Source organism: Notothenia rossii (genome assembly GCF_949606895.1).
Source record: "Notothenia rossii genome assembly, chromosome: 5".
In the NCBI taxonomy this organism is placed as follows: Eukaryota; Metazoa; Chordata; class Actinopteri; order Perciformes; family Nototheniidae; genus Notothenia; species Notothenia rossii.
Window position 1 is genome coordinate 46319705 of NC_136903.1, and position 23490 is coordinate 46343194.

At 37.6% G+C, this 23490-nt stretch overlaps 1 protein-coding gene across 2 annotated transcripts in view; it reads left to right on the top strand.

The window, feature by feature from the left end:
- Nucleotides 1-22767: 22767 nt before the first annotated feature.
- The window catches only part of LOC307039967 (uncharacterized protein), a 39371-nt gene continuing 38648 nt past the window's right edge, over nucleotides 22768-23490 (top strand). For both annotated transcript variants that reach the window (XM_079682436.1, XM_079682438.1), the window contains exon 1: nucleotides 22768-22951. The gene's annotated coding sequence lies outside the window, so the exon portion shown is untranslated. The remainder of the gene's footprint in view (nucleotides 22952-23490) is intronic.

Genomic DNA, 23490 nt, shown 5'->3' on the forward strand with positions numbered 1-23490 from the left:
GCTTACCCTGAAAGTTACCCCGCGTTAACCAATCATTACTCCTCTCTGGTTACTTTCACTTTGCCATGGTGCTGTGAGAGGACATCGCTGTATTCGCCTGTAAGTTACATCCGCAGGGAGATTCGGTTCAGTTGGATCACATAATGTAACGCAGTAACGCACCCATTTAAATCACAGTAACTATAACGGCGTTACTTAATGGGAATAGTTAACTAGTAACGCTATTAGTTACCGCAATAAGTAGTTGCGTATAACTGTGTTGTGCATACTCCCGTTCCTAATGCACCTGCAACCTGGTTAGCCAACCACCAAAAAACACGAAGAAGAAGACAGACTTCAGGGAGTGGTTTAAGTCAGGTAGCATTTTCCCTGTGCACGTCAGATTTGCATTCACTTGCTGCCTCACCCCCACCAACAACACAGCCATCGAGCTATCCGGGTGTCCACGGCCCGATAACGTCAGTCATCGAAGTGAATAGAAACACTTCTCTGCAGTGTAAAACGTGAGTAATATATTGGCAATTGTGTATTGTATTGATGTGTGCAAGTGCTAGGACGGTCATTGACATTGTGTGTTAGTATTGCAACACATGGGTGTGTGCAGTGCTATTGCTTAGTGATGGCAAAATGAAGCTTTGAATGAAGCGTCGAACCACTTGGACAATTGTGTCGGAAATAGGTTCATTTTCTCGAAGCTTCAGTTACAGTGACCTCTCCTGGCGAAGTGCAAGGGTGCAGTGGGTTTAACGTATCTTTGCCTTGAAAAATATTCGATGCACGCAGCACACACACACTAAGACTGAATATCATGTTCTATTTGCAATTAAAGATTGATAATTGTGTGTATTGGGTTATTGAGAAGAGACTAGAGAGTGCTAGACATTGTTTTGGGTGGAGAGGGCCTTTTATCAGTCATTAAAGTATTAAAGTTGAAAAGCAATGATTAAAAGTTTAACTCTTCCAGGCTTTGAACCAGCTGCGCGGAAGACATCGCTGCATCCTGGCCTCCGGCTCTATCCACTGGACTATCTATTCCTTAAACCATTGAAGTATTTTTATATTACTCATTTTCTTTTTGTTCACAACTTCTCCACATTTCGAAGTGTTTCACGAGCCAGAACGACCTATTTTTCTTCCTGGCTTGCTCTATAATGATCCAATTCAAATGCAATGCCAACAACAACAATTCAACAGCAACAACACAAACTACGACAACAACCCACACATTGCTTAGAGCGGTTATTGGACCGCGAACCAGTCAAGTGATTCATTCAGGAAATGAAGCAATTGCTGTTTCGACCGTCACATGTCACGTGATTTGAAGCAGTCGAACCACTTGGACAATTGTGTCGGAAATAGGTATAAATAAATATGTATATAAATATATAGAACTATAAATAAATATAAATATGTGTATATATATATATATATATATATATATATATATATATATATATATATATATATATAGAACTATAAATAAATATAAATATGTATAGCCTATATATATATATATATATATATATATAGAACTATAAATAAATATAAATGTGTATATATATATATAGAACTATAAATACATATAAATATGTGTATATATATATAAAGAACTATAAATAAATATGTATATATATATATAGAACTATAAATAAATATAAATGTCTATATATATATATCGAACTATAAATAAATATAAGTATGTATATATATATATATATATATATATATATATATATATATAACTATAAATAAATATAAAAGTGTGTATATAGAACTATAAATAAATATAAATATGTATATATATATAAATATATATATAAATTGTATTGTTGTTATTGTAAAAATATATAAATATATATATAAACTGTATGTATCATGAATATCATTTACAAATAAAGATGGATGAATGCGTGTATTGTGTTATTGAGGAGAGGGTTCTGGCAAAATATGGCATAGGTTATGGTGTGCTTGTGTAACTTTGGCAGGGGCTGTTCATGTGGGATGGGGAACACTCAAAGATTTTTATTCAGGAACATTATTTTTTCAACAGTTTTTGGATTGAGCCGATTTCTTTTCTTGCTTACAATTTCCCCGCATTTTGAAAACACTCGCTCAGATGGAACCGATGATGCTGGCATTCCAAAAAATTGTTTCGCCAGTTTGAACAGATTGGGATACACATTTTGATGGTCCACCCAGTATGCCAGTGGGTCTTTCGATCTTTCCAGCGGTGGATCAGTCATGTACCGCTGCATCTCCACTGTAGCATCTGCTGTGGCTTTCCTTGCCGTCCTCGCTTCAGAAGCATCTCTATCCAGAGTTTCCCAAAGGTTAAGACCTGAAAGACAAATATGACTGTAATCATCAGTACTGAAAGGTTTCAATGTGTATCCTTTTTTACTTGTACTTATTTTGTCCTGCATTTCATCAATTACATATTTATAACATTACCTGTGGATGATGGATTGTCAACATTTGCTGGTGCCGGTTGAGCTGATGTGGAGGGCTGTTCTTCTGTAGGTGTGTCAGGTTGTACGTTTTTCCTCAGTTGTGTGCAAAATGCTGTCAGTCGTTTAACTGATGCCGCTGCCTGTACTTGATTATAGAATCCAATAGTTTTGAATCTAGGATCCAGCAGTGTTAATAATAATAATAATAATAATAATCCTTATATTTATTATAGCGCTTTATCAATGACTCAAAGTGCTTTACAAATACACATTACATATACAGATCATACATACATGTAATGGTCATCTACTGTGGACAATACCCACAGGAGCAAGTTCAGGTGAAGTGTCTTGCCCAAGGACACAACGGCTTTACAGACGCAGCGGCAGCGGGTTTCACCCCCTTGATCAATGCACTGCGCCACACCGCCCATCTTCACACCTCAAAGTCATCGAGGCGCTTTTACAAGTACACATTGATATTATACATGTACTGTGGACAATACCCACAGGAGCAAATTCGGGTGAAGTGTCTTGCCCAAGGACACAACGGCCTGAAGCAGTGGGGCGGGAGCGGGTTTCAAACTGGAGTTCCCCAACACCCCCTTGATCTGATGATCAAACGCACAGACCACTGCGCCACCCGTCCCGGACAGGGTCAATGCAGTTTGGCTCTCCGTGGTGTCAAACTTTCATATTTGACACCATGTTCTGTCCCAGTAGTTTTGCTGTGTCGTGGCTTGTTTTTCCAATTGTGTCGTACAAGTATAGCATTAACATTTTCGTCATTGGGATGATCTTGGACCCTGAGACTCTCTTCTCCTCGGAAAGTTCCACTGTTGCCTGGAAAAAGGGGGAGAGCAATTGCAGGCATGCATCTGCTGTTTCATAGTCCTCAGAGGACAGAGGTCTCACATCTGTTTTCAGCCTCGCAAGAGCTGCTCCCACTGACTTCCTCTCTTTGAAAAGGCGTTGTAGCATTAGGTAGGTGCTGTTCCAGCGGGTGTCCACTTCCTGAATAAGCTTCAGCACAGGGTGATTCATCTGCTCCTGCACTTCTCTGAGCTTCTCTTTTGCTGTTGTGCTGTTTTTAAAGAACGTGACTACTTTTCTAGCCCTTGTGCGTAGGTCTTGTAGGCCAGGAGTTGCATCCAGAGATTTCTTCACCACTAAATTTAGTGAATGAGCAAAGCAAAGTGCATGTCTTAGATTTAAACTTCTGACAGAGGCCACCATATTTGCTCCTGCATCCGTCACAATTGAGGTCACTTTGCCTTCAGTGCCCCATTCCTCCATGAGAGAGACCTCATTGCAGCAGTGATGTTAACCGCTGTATGAGCTTCAGGGAAAGGCAGCACTCCCAAAAGAACTATGGCCAGCTTCGCAGAGTCATCCACATAATGGCAGGTCACTGCTAGATATGCGTCAATATTAATGGATGTCCACATATCAGCAGTCAGGCTCACAGCCTCTACCCTCTGCATGACAGCCTTGGCCTTCGTCTTCTCCACCTCATAGCGCTTGACCACCATTTCCTTTTGAACCCGTCTGGATGGAAGAGTGTATCTAGGATCAAGCAAGGCCACAAGCTCCTTGAAGCCACAGTCATCCACGATGGAAAAAGGCTGCGAGTCTTTCACCACCATATTCACAAGAGCCCCATCCAGCTCTCGCTTCCGGTCCACTAAAACAAAGAAATAAAGAGATAAAGAATAAAAACAAAACCAAAAAAAGCAAATAAGAATTTATGTGAAATTGCACTCAAAGGAAGCAGACTTGTGAGCAGTCTATGCTTGCGAGTCATGGAATACAGTCATAGCATATTGTGTTAGTGTTACTAGTTAATAATAATATAATACATACCATGTATGTTCCCCTGGTTCACAGCAGCTCCATGTTTGGCAGTGAAATGCCTAATCATGGAGGAAGTATTCCCATGATACTTCAGTTCAGTTGAACACACCAAGCACTGAACCTGTAGAGAAAGGCATTTGTAAATAAAAATGCAATTTCAGTCTATAAAGCTATAGCCTAATGGCTACATTGATCATATACATAATTGTACTTTAATGCTACTTAATATAGATTTGAGATAAACCATAGCTATAATACTGTAGTTGACCAACCTTATCATGCGCAATCAGATTGAAGTGATCCCACATCTCAGAACGACCTCTCTTCCTGGCTGGCTCCCTAATGATCCAAACGCAATACTAACAACTCAACAGCAACAAGGCAAACTACGACGACAATCCCACAGATTGCCAAATTGTGCATTTTGAGCGGTTATAAAGTGTCACTTACTAAGTGACGCTCAAATTCAAACAGTTTCAACCAGTCAGAATCGAGACGAGGCAGTGCATTGAATCACCTGATTGGACGGCGAACCAGTGAGTTGATTCATTCAGGAAATGAAGCAGTTGCTGGTTCGGACGTCATATGTCACGTGATTTGAAGCAAGCTTCGAAGCACTGCTTCTATGGAATTGGAAGTCCAGGGTTGAAGCTCCGTTCGAAGCTTCAGTGTCAAACTGCCATCACTACTATTGCTACCTCAGCTAACCACGCATGCTTAGCTGGGCGACGCTGCTACAGGCCAACTTTATACAACAGCCACTGCTATTACTCATGCTGATATGGGGGCCTTTTAAACCAAAGTCATGAAGAACATATGGCTTGCTTGGTGTAGTGATTGTGGACGTGGGGGAATACCGTTCCCCCCCTCTTACTTGTGATGTGTCGGTCGTGAACGAGCCGGGTCAAAGAGCCGGCTCTTTTAAGTGAACGACGGGAACCGGTGTTATGTCGCAAATAGAGGCCTTGCCGTACATTGAAGCCCTGTTCGCGCTGTATTGACTGTTTGTCTAGTTTAATAAGTGTTTTGCTCTCTTTTCAATTATATATTTCCCATCAGGTTAAACAGCAAACGGCTGAATAAATAAAGTGCATACAATTGCGAGGAGGCTCGTTTTAAGGACACTTTTCAGATAGTCACAATCTTCGTATTGGAACAAACTTCCGTTGTTGAGTGTAGTGCCACTCTGCCATGTTCGTCCTTCCTACAGACAATGACAGGATAATATGTCATTTGTCAGTATAGTCCTATTTCTTAAAACCTTCTCTGTTGTTTAGGTGTCTGAGAACCACGAATAGTAAGCAATGATATTTATGACAGTAATCATATAACGTATGTCAGACACTGTGCTATTTTCAAGCAAGCCTAAAAGATAATGTGTTCGAACTAGCGCCACTCACTTTAATGGCTCCTTTCAATGCAATTGTCCTCTGTGGTTTCAGGAGAAATACCTGCTCTACTGAACATGTTATCGAGAACAGTGCAGATCTTCCCTATTGACACCAGGATGAACCTAGTCCAAAATAAAGAACATTAATAGTGTGATATAGGCACAGAGATAAGATCCATAATACACGCTCTTTTAGGGCGCCTTTCAAAACATTCAATGTCACATAACAATGACATATGAAATAGAATATGACTGGCATTAAAATACAAAGATGTGTTGAGTAGGAAACCACAGAGGACAATTACATTCAAAGGAGCAATTAAAGCCAGTGGAGTTAGTTTTAACACATTACCTTTTAGGCTTGCTTGAAAATAACACAGTGTCTGACAGTAATATCATTACTGTCATAGCATTGCTTACTATTCGTGGTTATCAGACACTTAAACAACAGAGAAGGTTAAAAAGAAATAGGACTATACTGACAAATGACATATTATCCTGTCATTGTCTGTTCTGTAGGAAGGAGGAACATAACTGGGACTAGGCCTACACTCAAAAACTGATGTTTGTTCCAATATGAAGATTGTGACTATCTGAAAAGTGTCCTTCAAACGAGCGTTCTCGCAATTCTATGCACATTATTTATTCAGCTGTTTGCTGTTTAATGTGATGGGAAATATATCATTCAAAAGAGAGCAAATACTTTATTAAACTAGACAAACACTCAATACAGGCGATGACGTCACGTCACGTCTGGGCGTCCCCGCAAACAGGGCTTCAATCTACGGCAAGGCTTCAATCTAAGGCATAACACCGGCTCACACCCGCAAACGAGCCATTTCTGTTTTGTTTTGTTAAGTAATACACGACAGAATGAGATGATGATGTCCACGCTAAAGCTGCTCCGTGCATGCATGCAGTGACATGGATTAGCGACTGTTGGACGCTGTTGTTTTGAGCATTGCAATATATTTATTTTCACTGTTATTTATTTATGATTATCCTTAGGCTCAGCAAATATTTGATGTCAGCTGTTGCTGTCTTTCTATAGTTAATAGTTACTGAAATAGAGCCCTGCTGTTTGGTCAGGGCCTGTTATTTAAATATAACTTTCACATGTCGATACAGTAGCCCCTTTTCTCAAATGTCTATGCTTACGTTGTGTTGCTATCTGCTTTGTGTAGTGTGGTTCTACAAGCAAGTCAGTGCATTCATTGGGTGGTCTCAGAGAGATACAGGGGTCTGTAAATGCAATGAAAACATTTGGCCACAGCAAATCCTTGATATAAAACATGTCATTTTCACTTTTGAATAGGCTACTTCAGTAGGCTACAAAGGATGTAGGCTATTGAATAATTTACGTGATATATGTGTGCACATATACATGATTAGTGAAAACAGGGCTACATTTCCTCGATTAATAAAAGGTATAATATGTGGTAAACTGCAGAGCCGTTTGGGAGCCGAAAAGAGCCGGCTGGCCAAGGTGTGTGTGTGTGTGGCAATATGTGCCTTTGTTGTAAGGCACACAATGTTCAGTATTTTCAACCCATACAATACACACCAGCAACACAACATGTTCTTCAGTTATAATACATGTGTCTAGGTACCGCGGTGAATTTGGTTTTAGGTTGGATATTCGACGGACATTCAAGGACCCGCCAGCAGCATCAGTTTCCCCGGGGAGATCTTCTCCGCGAAACGGAGGGGACCATCAACAAATGACTTTTCAATACAAAAGAACATTTTTCTTTTTAATAAATCGACAGCTTCCCGATCGAGTGAATGTGAAGCAAATCACTCAAAAATAAATGTTGGGTCAAAGAACTACACTGGCTGTATAGGATACTGTACACCTCTTTTTATTGCATTTTAACCCTCTATATATTTTATATTAATATTTTTGATTGAAAAATGAGCTTATTTCTTCAATACCTTCCAGGTCATGTGACCTAAACACTCAAAATTAATGTTGGGTCAAAGAACTACACTGGCTGAATAGGACACACCTCTTTTTATTGCATTTTAATACTTTAAATATTTTTATATTAATACTTTGATGTGAAATTCAGCTTATGTCATCATTACCTTACAGGTCATATGACCGATTCACTCAAAATCAATGTTGGGTCAAAGAACTACACTGGCTGAATAGGACACACCTCTTTTTATTGCATTTTAATACTTACATAATATTTATATTAATATTTTGATGGAAAAATGAGCTTATGTCTTCAATACCTTCCAGGTCATGTGACCGATTCACTCAAAATTAATGCTGGGTCAAAGAACTACACTGGCTGAATAGGACACACCTCTTTTTATTGCATTTTAATAGTTAAAATATTTTTATATTAATATTTTGATTCGAAAATGAGCTTATTTCTTCAATACCTTCCAGGTCATGTGATCGATTCACTCAAAATCAATGTTGGGTCAAAGAACTACACTGGCTGAATAGGACACACCTCTTTTTATTGCATTTTAACCCTCTAAATATTTTTATATTAATATTTTGATGCGAAATTGAGCTTATGTCTTCAATACCTTACAGGTCATGTGACCGATTCACTCAAAATCAATGTTGGGTCAAAGAACTACACTGGCTGAATAAGACACACCTCTTTTTATTGCATTTTAATACTTAAATAATTTTTATATAAATATTTTGATGCAAAAATGAGCTTATTTCTTCAATACCTTCCAGGTCATGTGACCGATTTACTCAAAATCAATGTTGGGTCAAAGAACTACACCGGCTGAATAGGACACACCTCTTTTTATTCCATTTTAACGCTCTAAATATTTTTATATTAATATGTTTATGGAAAATGTAGCTTATTTCTTCAATACCTTCAAGGTCATGTGACCTAATCACTCAAAATCAATGTTGGGTCAAAGAACTACACTGGCTGAATAGGACACACCTCTTTTTATGGCATTTTAACCCACTAAATATTTTATATTAATATTTTGATGGAAAAATTTGCTTATTTCTTCAATACCTTCCAGGTCATGTGACCGATTCACTCAAAATCAATGTTGGGTCAAAGAACTACACGGGCTGAATAGGACACACCTCTTTTTATTGCATTTTAACCCACTAAATATTTTATATAAATATTTTGATGCAAAAATTAGCTTATTTCTTCAATACCTTCGAGGTCATGTGACCGATTCACTCAAAATCAATTTTGGGTCAAAGAACTACACGGGCTGAATAGGACACACCTCTTTTTATTTCATTTTAATACTTAAAATATTTTTATATTAATATTTTGATTGAAAAATGAGCTTATTTCTTCAATACCTTCCAGGTCATGTGACCGATTCACTCAAAATCAATGTTGGGTCAAAGAACTACACTGGCTGAATAGGACACACCTCTTTTTATTGCATTTTAATACTTTAAATATTTTTATATTAATACTTTGATGTGAAATTCAGCTTATGTCATCATTACCTTACAGGTCATATGACCGATTCACTCAAAATCAATGTTGGGTCAAAGAACTACACTGGCTGAATAGGACACACCTCTTTTTATGGCATTTTAACCCACTAAATATTTTATATTAATATTTTGATGGAAAAATTTGCTTATTTCTTCAATACCTTCCAGGTCATGTGACCGATTCACTCAAAATCAATGTTGGGTCAAAGAACTACACGGGCTGAATAGGACACACCTCTTTTTATTGCATTTTAACCCACTAAATATTTTATATAAATATTTTGATGCAAAAATTAGCTTATTTCTTCAATACCTTCGAGGTCATGTGACCGATTCACTCAAAATCAATTTTGGGTCAAAGAACTACACGGGCTGAATAGGACACACCTCTTTTTATTTCATTTTAATACTTAAAATATTTTTATATTAATATTTTGATTGAAAAATGAGCTTATTTCTTCAATACCTTCCAGGTCATGTGACCGATTCACTCAAAATCAATGTTGGGTCAAAGAACTACACTGGCTGAATAGGACACACCTCTTTTTATTGCATTTTAATACTTTAAATATTTTTATATTAATACTTTGATGTGAAATTCAGCTTATGTCATCATTACCTTACAGGTCATATGACCGATTCACTCAAAATCAATGTTGGGTCAAAGAACTACACTGGCTGAATAGGACACACCTCTTTTTATTGCATTTTAATACTTACATAATATTTATATTAATATTTTGATGGAAAAATGAGCTTATGTCTTCAATACCTTCCAGGTCATGTGACCGATTCACTCAAAATTAATGCTGGGTCAAAGAACTACACTGGCTGAATAGGACACACCTCTTTTTATTGCATTTTAATAGTTAAAATATTTTTATATTAATATTTTGATTCGAAAATGAGCTTATTTCTTCAATACCTTCCAGGTCATGTGATCGATTCACTCAAAATCAATGTTGGGTCAAAGAACTACACTGGCTGAATAGGACACACCTCTTTTTATTGCATTTTAACCCTCTAAATATTTTATATTAATATTTTGATGCGAAATTGAGCTTATGTCTTCAATACCTTACAGGTCATGTGACCGATTCACTCAAAATCAATGTTGGGTCAAAGAACTACACTGGCTGAATAAGACACACCTCTTTTTATTGCATTTTAATACTTAAATAATTTTTATATAAATATTTTGATGCAAAAATGAGCTTATTTCTTCAATACCTTCCAGGTCATGTGACCGATTTACTCAAAATCAATGTTGGGTCAAAGAACTACACCGGCTGAATAGGACACACCTCTTTTTATTCCATTTTAACGCTCTAAATATTTTTATATTAATATGTTTATGGAAAATGTAGCTTATTTCTTCAATACCTTCAAGGTCATGTGACCTAATCACTCAAAATCAATGTTGGGTCAAAGAACTACACTGGCTGAATAGGACGCACCTCTTTTTATGGCATTTTAACCCACTAAATATTTTATATTAATATTTTGATGGAAAAATTTGCTTATTTCTTCAATACCTTCCAGGTCATGTGACCGATTCACTCAAAATCAATGTTGGGTCAAAGAACTACACGGGCTGAATAGGACACACCTCTTTTTATTGCATTTTAACCCACTAAATATTTTATATAAATATTTTGATGCAAAAATTAGCTTATTTCTTCAATACCTTCGAGGTCATGTGACCGATTCACTCAAAATCAATTTTGGGTCAAAGAACTACACGGGCTGAATAGGACACACCTCTTTTTATTTCATTTTAATACTTAAAATATTTTTATATTAATATTTTGATTGAAAAATGAGCTTATTTCTTCAATACCTTCCAGGTCATGTGACCTAATCACTCAAAATCAATGTTGGGCCAAAGAACTACACTGGCTGAATAGGACACACCTCTTTTTATTGCATTTTAACGCTCTAAATATTTTATAATAATATTTTTGATGGAAAAATGAGCTTATTGCTTCAATGTGGGACCCTGTGACCTAAGATGTTCATCGTGATAACTACACTGTATGTTCGTACGAATAAAAACCTTGAACCTTGATTAATTTATTAAAGTGCTACTTGTTGTTTTGCCAGCTGACCGGCTGGTCCTGTGGCTCGTCTTCTTTTTTTTAACTATCAGGTGCTCAATCTAAGTCTGTTCTTCAAAGTCACTGTCGGACTCAGAATTCTCAGAAATATGACCCTCACATTCTGATACACCTTCCTCTTCCTCTACATCATCATCAAATGGTTCTCTCTCTTCCAAAATCATTTGCAAGGCCCTCTGAGCAGAGAATAATTTGGTCATCTTGATCAGTTGTGATAAGACACACACACACACACACACACACACACACACACACACACACACACACACACACACACACACACACACACACACAGAGACACACACACACACGCACAATTTCCACACTTGTGTTAGCCCCGAACATCCTGTATGTAATATAAATGTGTAGGGGGGGTGTACAGTGGGTGGTCATTGAAAATGTGTTCTGATATATGTTCTTCACAGAAAATTAGCCAACACCATTGAGTGTGAGTTTGAACAAATAATGTATTATATTATTTTTCTTTAGATAAATAATGAAACACTATACAAGGGTTAATATAAATTATCTTTTGTATGGAAAATTCTGTTTATTTTTTCAATAGCTTCTCTGTCATGTGACCGAATGTCACACTCAATTTTGTTTTAACAGCTTCTCTGTCATGTGACATAGAAGCCCAGGGACGTGTGTTTGGCTGGACAGGAAGGAAAGAACGAGGGCATATGGAGTGGAGACCATCACGTTTGCCAAAGCAAGCCCATTTAGCAGTGTTCCTCCATGGCTTTTCCCAGAAGCTAAAATAGATATGAGTATCATAGAAAGGAAAAAAGAGTGGCAAATAAATGAAGTGGGAATTAAAACAAGTATGTATCTGAATGAAAAGTACGACAATTACCTACAAATGTACACAGATGCATCTAAGAACAAAGAAGAGTGTGTTGGAGTTGGTATATACATCCCAGACTTTAAAATATCAATCTCAAAAAGAGCGTCTGATCAATTATCAGTATAGCAGAAATGCTTGCTGTAATAATAGGATTACAGTGGGTTGAAGAGGTCAGACCAGATAGGGTGGTGATATGCACAGATTCATTGTCCATATTAAAAAGCATACAGTCAACAACAACTGTCAGAGAAGATATTCTCATAGAACTGAACCATAGCCTGTTAAGACTGCACAGAGGCGGTATAGATCTGCGCTTCTGTTGGGTGCCTGCACATGAGGGGGGGAAAGGGAACGAGTGTGCTGATAAATGAGCAAAAAGTGCATTACAAAAGGAAATAACATTACAGTTCAACTTGGAGAAGGAAAAGCAGTAATTAAGAAAAAAGGGATGGAGATCTGGCTGAAAAGGTGGGAGGAAGACCAGAAAGGCAAAGAGTATCACAAAGTCCAAAAGACAATTACAATTAATATTTATAAAGAAAGAAACAGAAGGGAGGAAATCATGATAGACTCAGACTAAATCCCACAGCTTTGAATGGTACTCTGTATATCATGGGGAAAAGTGACAGTGACAAGTGTGGGAACTGTGGAGTTAAATAAAATGTAGAACATATTTTTATAAATACTTTTTTAAAATTTTATATTCAATGTTACAAAACAAAAATGATCACGTTCAAGTCTTAAATTCATCCTGAGGCCTTAGTTTTGGTTTTAAATTACACAACATCATGTATGTGTTGCTTCTTTGGGGCTTGTTTTCATAGACCTATTTCTCTCAAATCTGGCAACAGAGTGGGCAGGGCGCAGTGTCTAATTGTAGCAGTAAGCTAACGAGTACTGATAAGCTTTATTTTGTTTTGATCCAATGCTGCACAACTGAACTGATCCAATGCTGCTGTGAAAAAAAGAAGCTATATCCATGTTGGATAGAATATCCAATTTAAATAAAAAAATAACCTTAAGGGACAACTTGAATGCTTTTTTTCTTTTTTTTCTCTTAATGCATTGCATAAAGATCGGATCGGGAAAAATCGGTATGGGCAAATTGTCAAAATCAAATGATCGGAATCGGTGCGGGAGCAAAAAAAGGTGATCGGGACATCCCTAATTGTGATATCTATAAAGCTGAAAGAGAAAAACTAAAGGATGAAGTTATTGAGGCAGAGAGGGAGAGGGGTTGGTATTCTGGGAACAGAAGGAGAAGGAGAGGGAGCTACCAGAAAGGCACTGTTTACCTTCCTGAGTGAAACTGGGGTAGGGCAAATTATTATTATTAATATTAGGTCAGGAAAGATCTAGGTTTTTTGTTTTTATTTTATGTATTTAATATTTTTTGTTGATTTATTTATCTGGCCCAACATTGATTTTGAGAGATTAGGTCACATGACCAGGAAGGTATTGAAGAAATAAGCTAATTTTTGCATCAAAATATTAATATACAAATTATTTAAGTATTAAAATGCAATAAAAAGATGTGTGTCCTATTCAGCCAGTGTAGTTCTTTGACCCAACATTGATTTTGAGTGATTAGGTCACATGACCTGGAAGGTATTGAAGAAATAAGCTCATTTTTCCATCCAAATATTAATTTAAAGATATTTACAGGGTTAAAATGCAATAAAAAGAGGTGTGTCCTATTCAGCCAGTGTAGTTCTTTGGCCCAACATTGATTTTGAGTGATTAGGTCACATGACCTGGAAGGTATTGAAGAAATAAGCTCATTTTTCAATCAAAATATTAATATAAAATATTTTAAGTATTAAAATGCAATAAAAAGAGGTGTGTCCTATTCAGCCAGTGTAGTTCTTTGACCCAACATTGATTTGGGTGAATCGGTCACATGACCTGGAAGGTATTGAAGAAATAAGCTCATTTTTCCATCAAAATATTAATATAAAATATTTAGAGGGTTAAAATGGAATAAAAAGAGGTGTGTCCTATTCAGCCGGTGTAGTTCTTTGACCCAACATTGATTTTGAGTGAATCGGTCACATGACCTTGAAGTTATTGAAGAAATAAGCTCATTTTCCATCAAAATATTAATATAAAAATATTTAGAGGGTTAAAATGGAATAAAAAGAGGTGTGTCCTATTCAGCCGGTGTAGTTCTTTGACCCAACATTGATTTTGAGTGAATCGGTCACATGACCAGGAAGGTATTGAAGAAATAAGCTAATTTTTGCATCCAAATATTAATATAAACATTATTTAACTATTAAAATGCAACAAAAAGAGTTGTATCCTATTCAGCCAGTGTAGTTCTTTGACCAAACATTGATTTTGAGTGAATCGGTCACATGACCTTGAAGGTATTGAAGAAATAAGCTCATTTTCCATCAAAATATTAATATAAAAATATTTACAGGGTTAAAATGCAATAAAAAGAGGTGTGTCCTATTCAGCCGGTGTAGTTCCTTGACCCAACATTGATTTTGAGTGAATCGGTCACATGACCTGGAAGGTATTGAAGAAATAAGCTCATTTTTGCATCAAAAATATTAATATAAAACTTATTTAACTATTAAAATGCAATAAAAAGAGGTATGTCCTATTCAGCCAGTGTAGTTCTTTGACCCAACATTGATTTTGAGTGAATCGGTCACATGACCAGGAAGGTATTGAAGAAATAAGCTCATTTTTCCATCAAAATATTAATATAAAATATTTAGAGGGTTAAAATTGAAGAAAAAGAGGTGTGTCCTATTCAGCCGGTGTAGTTCTTTGACCCAACATTGATTTTGAGTGAATCGGTCACATGACCTGGAAGGTATTGAAGAAATAAGCTCATTTTTCCATCAAAATATTAATATAAAAATATTTAGAGGGTTAAAATGGAATAAAAAGAGTTGGTCCTATTCAGCCGGTGTAGTTCTTTGACCCAACATTGATTTTGAGTGAATCGGTCACATGACCAGGAAGGTATTGAAGAAATAAGCTCATTTTCGCATTAAAATATTAATATAAAAATATTTTAAGTATTAAAATGCAATAAAAAGAGGTGTGTCCTATTTAGCCAGTGTAGTTCTTTGACCCAACATTGATTTGGGTGAATCGGTCACATGACCTGGAAGGTATTGAAGAAATAAGCTCATTTTTCCATCAAAATATTAATATAAAATATTTAGAGGGTTAAAATGGAATAAAAAGAGGTGTGTCCTATTCAGCCGGTGTAGTTCTTTGACCCAACATTGATTTTGAGTGAATCGGTCACATGACCTTGAAGTTATTGAAGAAATAAGCTCATTTTCCATCAAAATATTAATATAAAAATATTTAGAGGGTTAAAATGGAATAAAAAGAGGTGTGTCCTATTCAGCCGGTGTAGTTCTTTGACCCAACATTGATTTTGAGTGAATCGGTCACATGACCAGGAAGGTATTGAAGAAATAAGCTAATTTTTGCATCCAAATATTAATATAAACATTATTTAACTATTAAAATGCAACAAAAAGAGTTGTATCCTATTCAGCCAGTGTAGTTCTTTGACCAAACATTGATTTTGAGTGAATCGGTCACATGACCTTGAAGGTATTGAAGAAATAAGCTCATTTTCCATCAAAATATTAATATAAAAATATTTACAGGGTTAAAATGCAATAAAAAAGAGGTGTGTCCTATTCAGCCGGTGTAGTTCCTTGACCCAACATTGATTTTGAGTGAATCGGTCACATGACCTGGAAGGTATTGAAGAAATAAGCTCATTTTTGCATCAAAAATATTAATATAAAACTTATTTAACTATTAAAATGCAATAAAAAGAGGTATGTCCTATTCAGCCAGTGTAGTTCTTTGACCCAACATTGATTTTGAGTGAATCGGTCACATGACCAGGAAGGTATTGAAGAAATAAGCTCATTTTTCCATCAAAATATTAATATAAAATATTTAGAGGGTTAAAATTGAAGAAAAAGAGGTGTGTCCTATTCAGCCGGTGTAGTTCTTTGACCCAACATTGATTTTGAGTGAATCGGTCACATGACCTGGAAGGTATTGAAGAAATAAGCTCATTTTTCCATCAAAATATTAATATAAAAATATTTAGAGGGTTAAAATGGAATAAAAAGAGTTGGTCCTATTCAGCCGGTGTAGTTCTTTGACCCAACATTGATTTTGAGTGAATCGGTCACATGACCAGGAAGGTATTGAAGAAATAAGCTCATTTTCGCATTAAAATATTAATATAAAAATATTTTAAGTATTAAAATGCAATAAAAAGAGGTGTGTCCTATTTAGCCAGTGTAGTTCTTTGACCCAACATTGATTTGGGTGAATCGGTCACATGACCTGGAAGGTATTGAAGAAATAAGCTCATTTTTCCATCAAAATATTAATATAAAATATTTAGAGGGTTAAAATGGAATAAAAAGAGGTGTGTCCTATTCAGCCGGTGTAGTTCTTTGACCCAACATTGATTTTGAGTGAATCGGTCACATGACCTTGAAGTTATTGAAGAAATAAGCTCATTTTCCATCAAAATATTAATATAAAAATATTTAGAGGGTTAAAATGGAATAAAAAGAGGTGTGTCCTATTCAGCCGGTGTAGTTCTTTGACCCAACATTGATTTTGAGTGAATCGGTCACATGACCAGGAAGGTATTGAAGAAATAAGCTAATTTTTGCATCCAAATATTAATATAAACATTATTTAACTATTAAAATGCAACAAAAAGAGTTGTATCCTATTCAGCCAGTGTAGTTCTTTGACCAAACATTGATTTTGAGTGAATCGGTCACATGACCTTGAAGGTATTGAAGAAATAAGCTCATTTTCCATCAAAATATTAATATAAAAATATTTACAGGGTTAAAATGCAATAAAAAAGAGGTGTGTCCTATTCAGCCGGTGTAGTTCCTTGACCCAACATTGATTTTGAGTGAATCGGTCACATGACCTGGAAGGTATTGAAGAAATAAGCTCATTTTTGCATCAAAAATATTAATATAAAACTTATTTAACTATTAAAATGCAATAAAAAGAGGTATGTCCTATTCAGCCAGTGTAGTTCTTTGACCCAACATTGATTTTGAGTGAATCGGTCACATGACCAGGAAGGTATTGAAGAAATAAGCTCATTTTTCCATCAAAATATTAATATAAAATATTTAGAGGGTTAAAATTGAAGAAAAAGAGGTGTGTCCTATTCAGCCGGTGTAGTTCTTTGACCCAACATTGATTTTGAGTGAATCGGTCACATGACCTGGAAGGTATTGAAGAAATAAGCTCATTTTTCCATCAAAATATTAATATAAAAATATTTAGAGGGTTAAAATGGAATAAAAAGAGTTGGTCCTATTCAGCCGGTGTAGTTCTTTGACCCAACATTGATTTTGAGTGAATCGGTCACATGACCAGGAAGGTATTGAAGAAATAAGCTCATTTTCGCATTAAAATATTAATATAAAAATATTTTAAGTATTAAAATGCAATAAAAAGAGGTGTGTCCTATTTAGCCAGTGTAGTTCTTTGACCCAACATTGATTTGGGTGAATCGGTCACATGACCTGGAAGGTATTGAAGAAATAAGCTCATTTTTCCATCAAAATATTAATATAAAATATTTAGAGGGTTAAAATGGAATAAAAAGAGGTGTGTCCTATTCAGCCGGTGTAGTTCTTTGACCCAACATTGATTTTGAGTGAATCGGTCACATGACCTTGAAGTTATTGAAGAAATAAGCTCATTTTCCATCAAAATATTAATATAAAAATATTTAGAGGGTTAAAATGGAATAAAAAGAGGTGTGTCCTATTCAGCCGGTGTAGTTCTTTGACCCAACATTGATTTTGAGTGAATCGGTCACATGACCAGGAAGGTATTGAAGAAATAAGCTAATTTTTGCATCCAAATATTAATATAAACATTATTTAACTATTAAAATGCAACAAAAAGAGTTGTATCCTATTCAGCCAGTGTAGTTCTTTGACCAAACATTGATTTTGAGTGAATCGGTCACATGACCTTGAAGGTATTGAAGAAATAAGCTCATTTTCCATCAAAATATTAATATAAAAATATTTACAGGGTTAAAATGCAATAAAAAGAGGTGTGTCCTATTCAGCCGGTGTAGTTCCTTGACCCAACATTGATTTTGAGTGAATCGGTCACATGACCTGGAAGGTATTGAAGAAATAAGCTCATTTTTGCATCAAAAATATTAATATAAAACTTATTTAACTATTAAAATGCAATAAAAAGAGGTATGTCCTATTCAGCCAGTGTAGTTCTTTGACCCAACATTGATTTTGAGTGAATCGGTCACATGACCAGGAAGGTATTGAAGAAATAAGCTCATTTTTCCATCAAAATATTAATATAAAATATTTAGAGGGTTAAAATTGAAGAAAAAGAGGTGTGTCCTATTCAGCCGGTGTAGTTCTTTGACCCAACATTGATTTTGAGTGAATCGGTCACATGACCTGGAAGGTATTGAAGAAATAAGCTCATTTTTCCATCAAAATATTAATATAAAAATATTTAGAGGGTTAAAATGGAATAAAAAGAGTTGGTCCTATTCAGCCGGTGTAGTTCTTTGGCCCAACATTGATTTTGAGTGAATCGGTCACATGACCAGGAAGGTATTGAAGAAATAAGCTCATTTTCGCATTAAAATATTAATATAAAAATATTTTAAGTATTCAAATGCAATAAAAAGAGGTGTGTCCTATTTAGCCAGTTTAGTTCCTTGACCCAACATTGATTTTTGAGTGATTAGGTCACATGACCTGGAAGTTATTGAAGAAATAAGCAAATGTTTCCATCAAAATATTAATAAAACGTATTTAAAGTATTAAAATGTGTGTTCAATAAATCTATGCTCTGGAGTGAATTTGCTTCACATTTGCATCATGATCGAGAAGCTGTCGATTTATTAAAAAGAACATTTTTCTTGTGTAATTGTAAAAGTCATTTGTTGATGGTCCCTAAGTGAAAGCCTCGTTTCGCGGAGAAGATCTCTCCGTTAAACTGACGCTGCTGGCGGTTCCACGAATGTCCGTCGAATATCCAACCTAAAACCAAATTCACCGCGGTTGTCTACCGCGGTCAGGGGTCGGCAACCCCTGGCACGCGTGCCAGCATTGGCACGCGGCACCGTAACCAGTGGTACACTAGGAATAAGTGGAATAAGTGTGCAAAAATATTTAAATTGTATTTTCGGATCCTGAACGAGACCGCCGCCAGAGCGCGTCTCCCCGTTACCTGCCATGCACGCAACGCAGCCCCGTTCTCTTTATCTCCAGGTGACTTTCTGACGCTTTCCTCCGTGGTGCAGTGCTGATCGTTTCACCACGGAGGAAAGCACTTCACTAATTGCAGTACCCATAAGGAGCTGTACAAATGCCGCAGTTTTTGCGTGGCTGTGTATTTAGTTGAAAGCCCAGTGGCGATCTGCTCATCTCTCATCGAAATAATATGCTACAAAGGGGCGGACTGGCCATCTGTGTGTTGAACTTTCCTGTCGGCTCCCAGACCGTAGTCGAGGAGGGAAGAAGCATCAAGCTTCAGGTTCAATAACCCACTTTAGCTTAAATGACTGGAGAGGCGAGCTCTTCTTGGGAGGCCGTTGCATTTATTTAGCTGTTCTTCTGTTTCACAAAATACATCACAGACCTCTGTTTTTCTGCTGCCTCGTTTCACTTCCAGAAACAAACACACGTTCCCTCACTGTCGCTCTACCATCCACAAACACACAAGCCACACCCCTCTTTCTCTCTCTCTTAAAGGGACAGCGATCTCATCTCACTCTGCATGACCCTAATATCATAACATGTGTGTTCTGGAGAATCACAGAACGGACGATCGCCCTTATTATTATGCCGTTTAAACCAATTATTTAAATGTGTTAGTTAAATTCGACATCATGTAAGTTGTGCTGACAGGTCCACACACTGCTTCCCCACAGCGAGGCTCCCCCCGCCCTCCTGCTGATAGTTCACGAGTGTCAAGCTCCTCTACCCCCCTCCCCCCCCGTTGATAATTCTCGATCGTTGGCACGCTGATAATTTTTTTTTTTGAAATGGCACTTCATATCAAAAAGGTTGCCGACCCCTGGTCTAGGTTATAAATTGTTTTACACTGAACAAAGCTGTTGGTGTCACACTGGGATCAAAGACGATTGACATGACTTTATTAAATGGCGTTTTCACACATGACTATATTAATTCTAGACTACCCAGAAACACAAGGACTTTCAAATGGTAAATACATACTGTGATTCAGCACAAAAATACCATCTATTATTGACCTTTATAGCAGATGCTAAACATTTACTATATAAATGACACAAAACAACACCGTTTACACTGAACATAGGTCACGAGTTCCATTTCAACTTCAGGTGTGGGTGCTTGGCCTGCTCTACTCTTGACTGGGAGATGTCTGAAGACATAAGAGGCAAAATCATGACATCAGATATTAACATCATGATTATACAACGAGTAGCTAACCCCTCTCCATAGTACTTAATAACAGATACTGTCAGTTATATATGACAATTGCATTCTAAGTCAACTACGAACAACCAAGAATGACGATGCATTAACTGGTTATGTCATGACTTCTTCATGTTTAAACACTATAACCACACAATCATCTAGATTAATTTAGTGTCTAGCAGTGTTGGATCAGTAATAAATTACTAGTCACACAGTACTGTAATATGACCATTGGAAAGATAAAACACGAATGAGTAATATAGCTATTTGTTAGAATGACGAGCCCAACATTACTTTCCAGCCTAGGCATCCATTTCATTATCAGGGTCACAGTCATCACATCACCTGGTGGTCCAGGTACAGCTGCTTTTGATTTGTTCTGTCTCCCTTCTTTGAGTGATGCTGCTGCCAGTCCCTGGCCTGCTGCTGTCTGGTGTTGTGCACCCTTATCATGCTCTTCCTCCTCCTCTCCCTCATCTTTCTCCTCTTCATTCTCCTCCTCCTCCTCCTCCTCCTCTTCCTCTCCCTCATCTTTCTCCTCTTCTTCTTCTTCCTCCTCCTCCTCCTCCTCCTCTTTCTCCTCCTCCTCCTCATCTTCTTCCTCCTCCTCTTCTTCTTCCTCCTCCTCCTCCTCATCTTTCTCCTCCTCCTCTTCCTCATCTTTCTCCTCTTCTTCCTCCTCTTCTTGTTCCTCCTCCTCTCCCTCATCTTTCTCCTCATCTTTCTCCTCTTCTTCCTCCTCCTCCTCCTCCTCCTCTTCTTCATCCTCCTACTCCTCCTCTCCCTCATCTTCTTTCTCCTGCTCCTCCTCCTCCTCCCTAGCCCTATGCTGCTGCTCCCCTGCCAGCTATGTCTGTCCTTTTACTCATCTTCCTCCTAAAAAAAGAAGACATGTCTGTTGACTTTCTCTTCATTTTCTGCAGATTCACATTACACACAGCAGTGATTAATAGAACCCTACGCATTACAGCAGGCCAGCTTGCCAACATGAGCTAACGTTAGCTTAGCATGCAAAGCACAAGCACACTACAAACATCAAACATCTGTATATGTAACCTGTAATGCCCGGATGCTGTTGCAGATTCATATTTGATACAGTGTATAAACAGGGGAGTTCATCCAACACTGCTGGTTGGTGTTGTAGAAATGTATCATGACGTGTATTTGCATCATAACTATTAGTGTAACTTCATTATCTTTGTATGTTCCTTACATCAGACTACAGCCTGTCTCTACACCCATTGCTTTATAATTACCATGTTTGTAAATGTCAACCGTCTGATCAGCATTTCTTGTCATGGCACTTGCATAGCTCAATGTAGGTTCCAATAGTCTGGTCAACAGTTCTTGTCATGTTAATTGGCTAGCCCTTCTTCTGCTGTGTGTAAATTAGGTGTGTTGTGTTTGCATGTGGTCAGATGTAGTAGTAACGTCTTAGTGCAACACTCTGTCCTTTCAGCTGAAATACAGTCACTCTGTGAAATGGTTTTGCACTCTTCTTCACCTTATGAAATGACACCGCGTTGCTGTAAACGTCTGTTATGTGCTCATTTCCGGCGAACCAGATAGTTGACTGTTTTCACTGTGGAATGTGCTCCACAGTTGCCAGCCATCAGAGACACCATTGTCGCACAATACACAGTGTCACACAGTCATGATCCCAGCCATTACAGCCATTGTGACTAGCAAAGTGCCCTCACACATCACATGACACACTCTACAAACCTAGGACACCGTCTGGAGCCAGGTTCCACTTGTATTGAGTGGGAAAGCTGTATTTCTGCCAATATTTCTAATTTAATTTGCGGTTAAGTACATAGTCAGAATAAGTGAGACATGGATTTTACTGCTGTTACACAGCTATATACCATACATGTTTGCATACATTCAGTCAATATTGATTCACTATGATAGCTGTCTAACAGCAGAGAAATCAATTTCTCAGGAATTGTGACTATGTACGTCACCCCACATTTCAATAAGCCTATAGAAAGACTTGTTACATAATAGTGAGCTGCCGTTTTAATCACAATAACTCATGTCTCGCGGTTTTAGGAGTTCTCTTTCTGTGCTTTGCCCAAAGCCACTGTGTCTAAAGTCCTACTTGGGTTGCCGTACGGAGATGTGTCGCACATGCGCAGTACACATCGGGCAGGGGGGCAGATCGGGTAGTGAGAGACGGACCTCGTTCACGTGGCTTGACTTGGCTGTGTGTGTGGGCGCGGCGGTTTACTCCGCAACACAGTCAGCAAAACTATCCACTGCATGAGAGAACCGAAGACACGGTCCGAAAACATCAGTGATCCATCGCAGTACATACAAACGCTGCCCTACTTTGTGAAACGTGAGTCATTGATTGCAATTGGTGTGTTTGACAGAAATGTTTTGCCGTTGTATGCTTTGCGGTGGAACACGTGGTGTCTGTACAGTGCTAACGCTAGTGCTAGGGGTCATTAGCGCTCCGCTCACACGGTTATTTGGATGGCCCAGTTTACTCAACCAGCATTTCCAACAGAATCTTTTAAGAGTTGTGTGTGTGTGTGTGTGTGTGTGTGTGTGTGTTAGGCTTGGGCGGTATGACGGTATTACGGTATACCAGGGTATTTCGAAATACCGTCGGTATGATTTTCCATACCGTGACGTCACAGATTGTGCGCCAAATCATAGATGCGTTTCATTCTATTACACTGACACGGAGTTTTGACAGGGACGACATTGGTTGTAATGCACAGCATGCGCCAGCAGAGGGCAGGGGAGGGCAGTCCGTCTTTCCCGCTCTCAGAGCTCAGCACAGAGCTGAGCTGAGCAAGATGGCGGCAGCATTTGCCGGCCCCGAACTCGGACAACTAGTAAAAAAGAAAAATGCCTCTGCGCCTGTTTGGG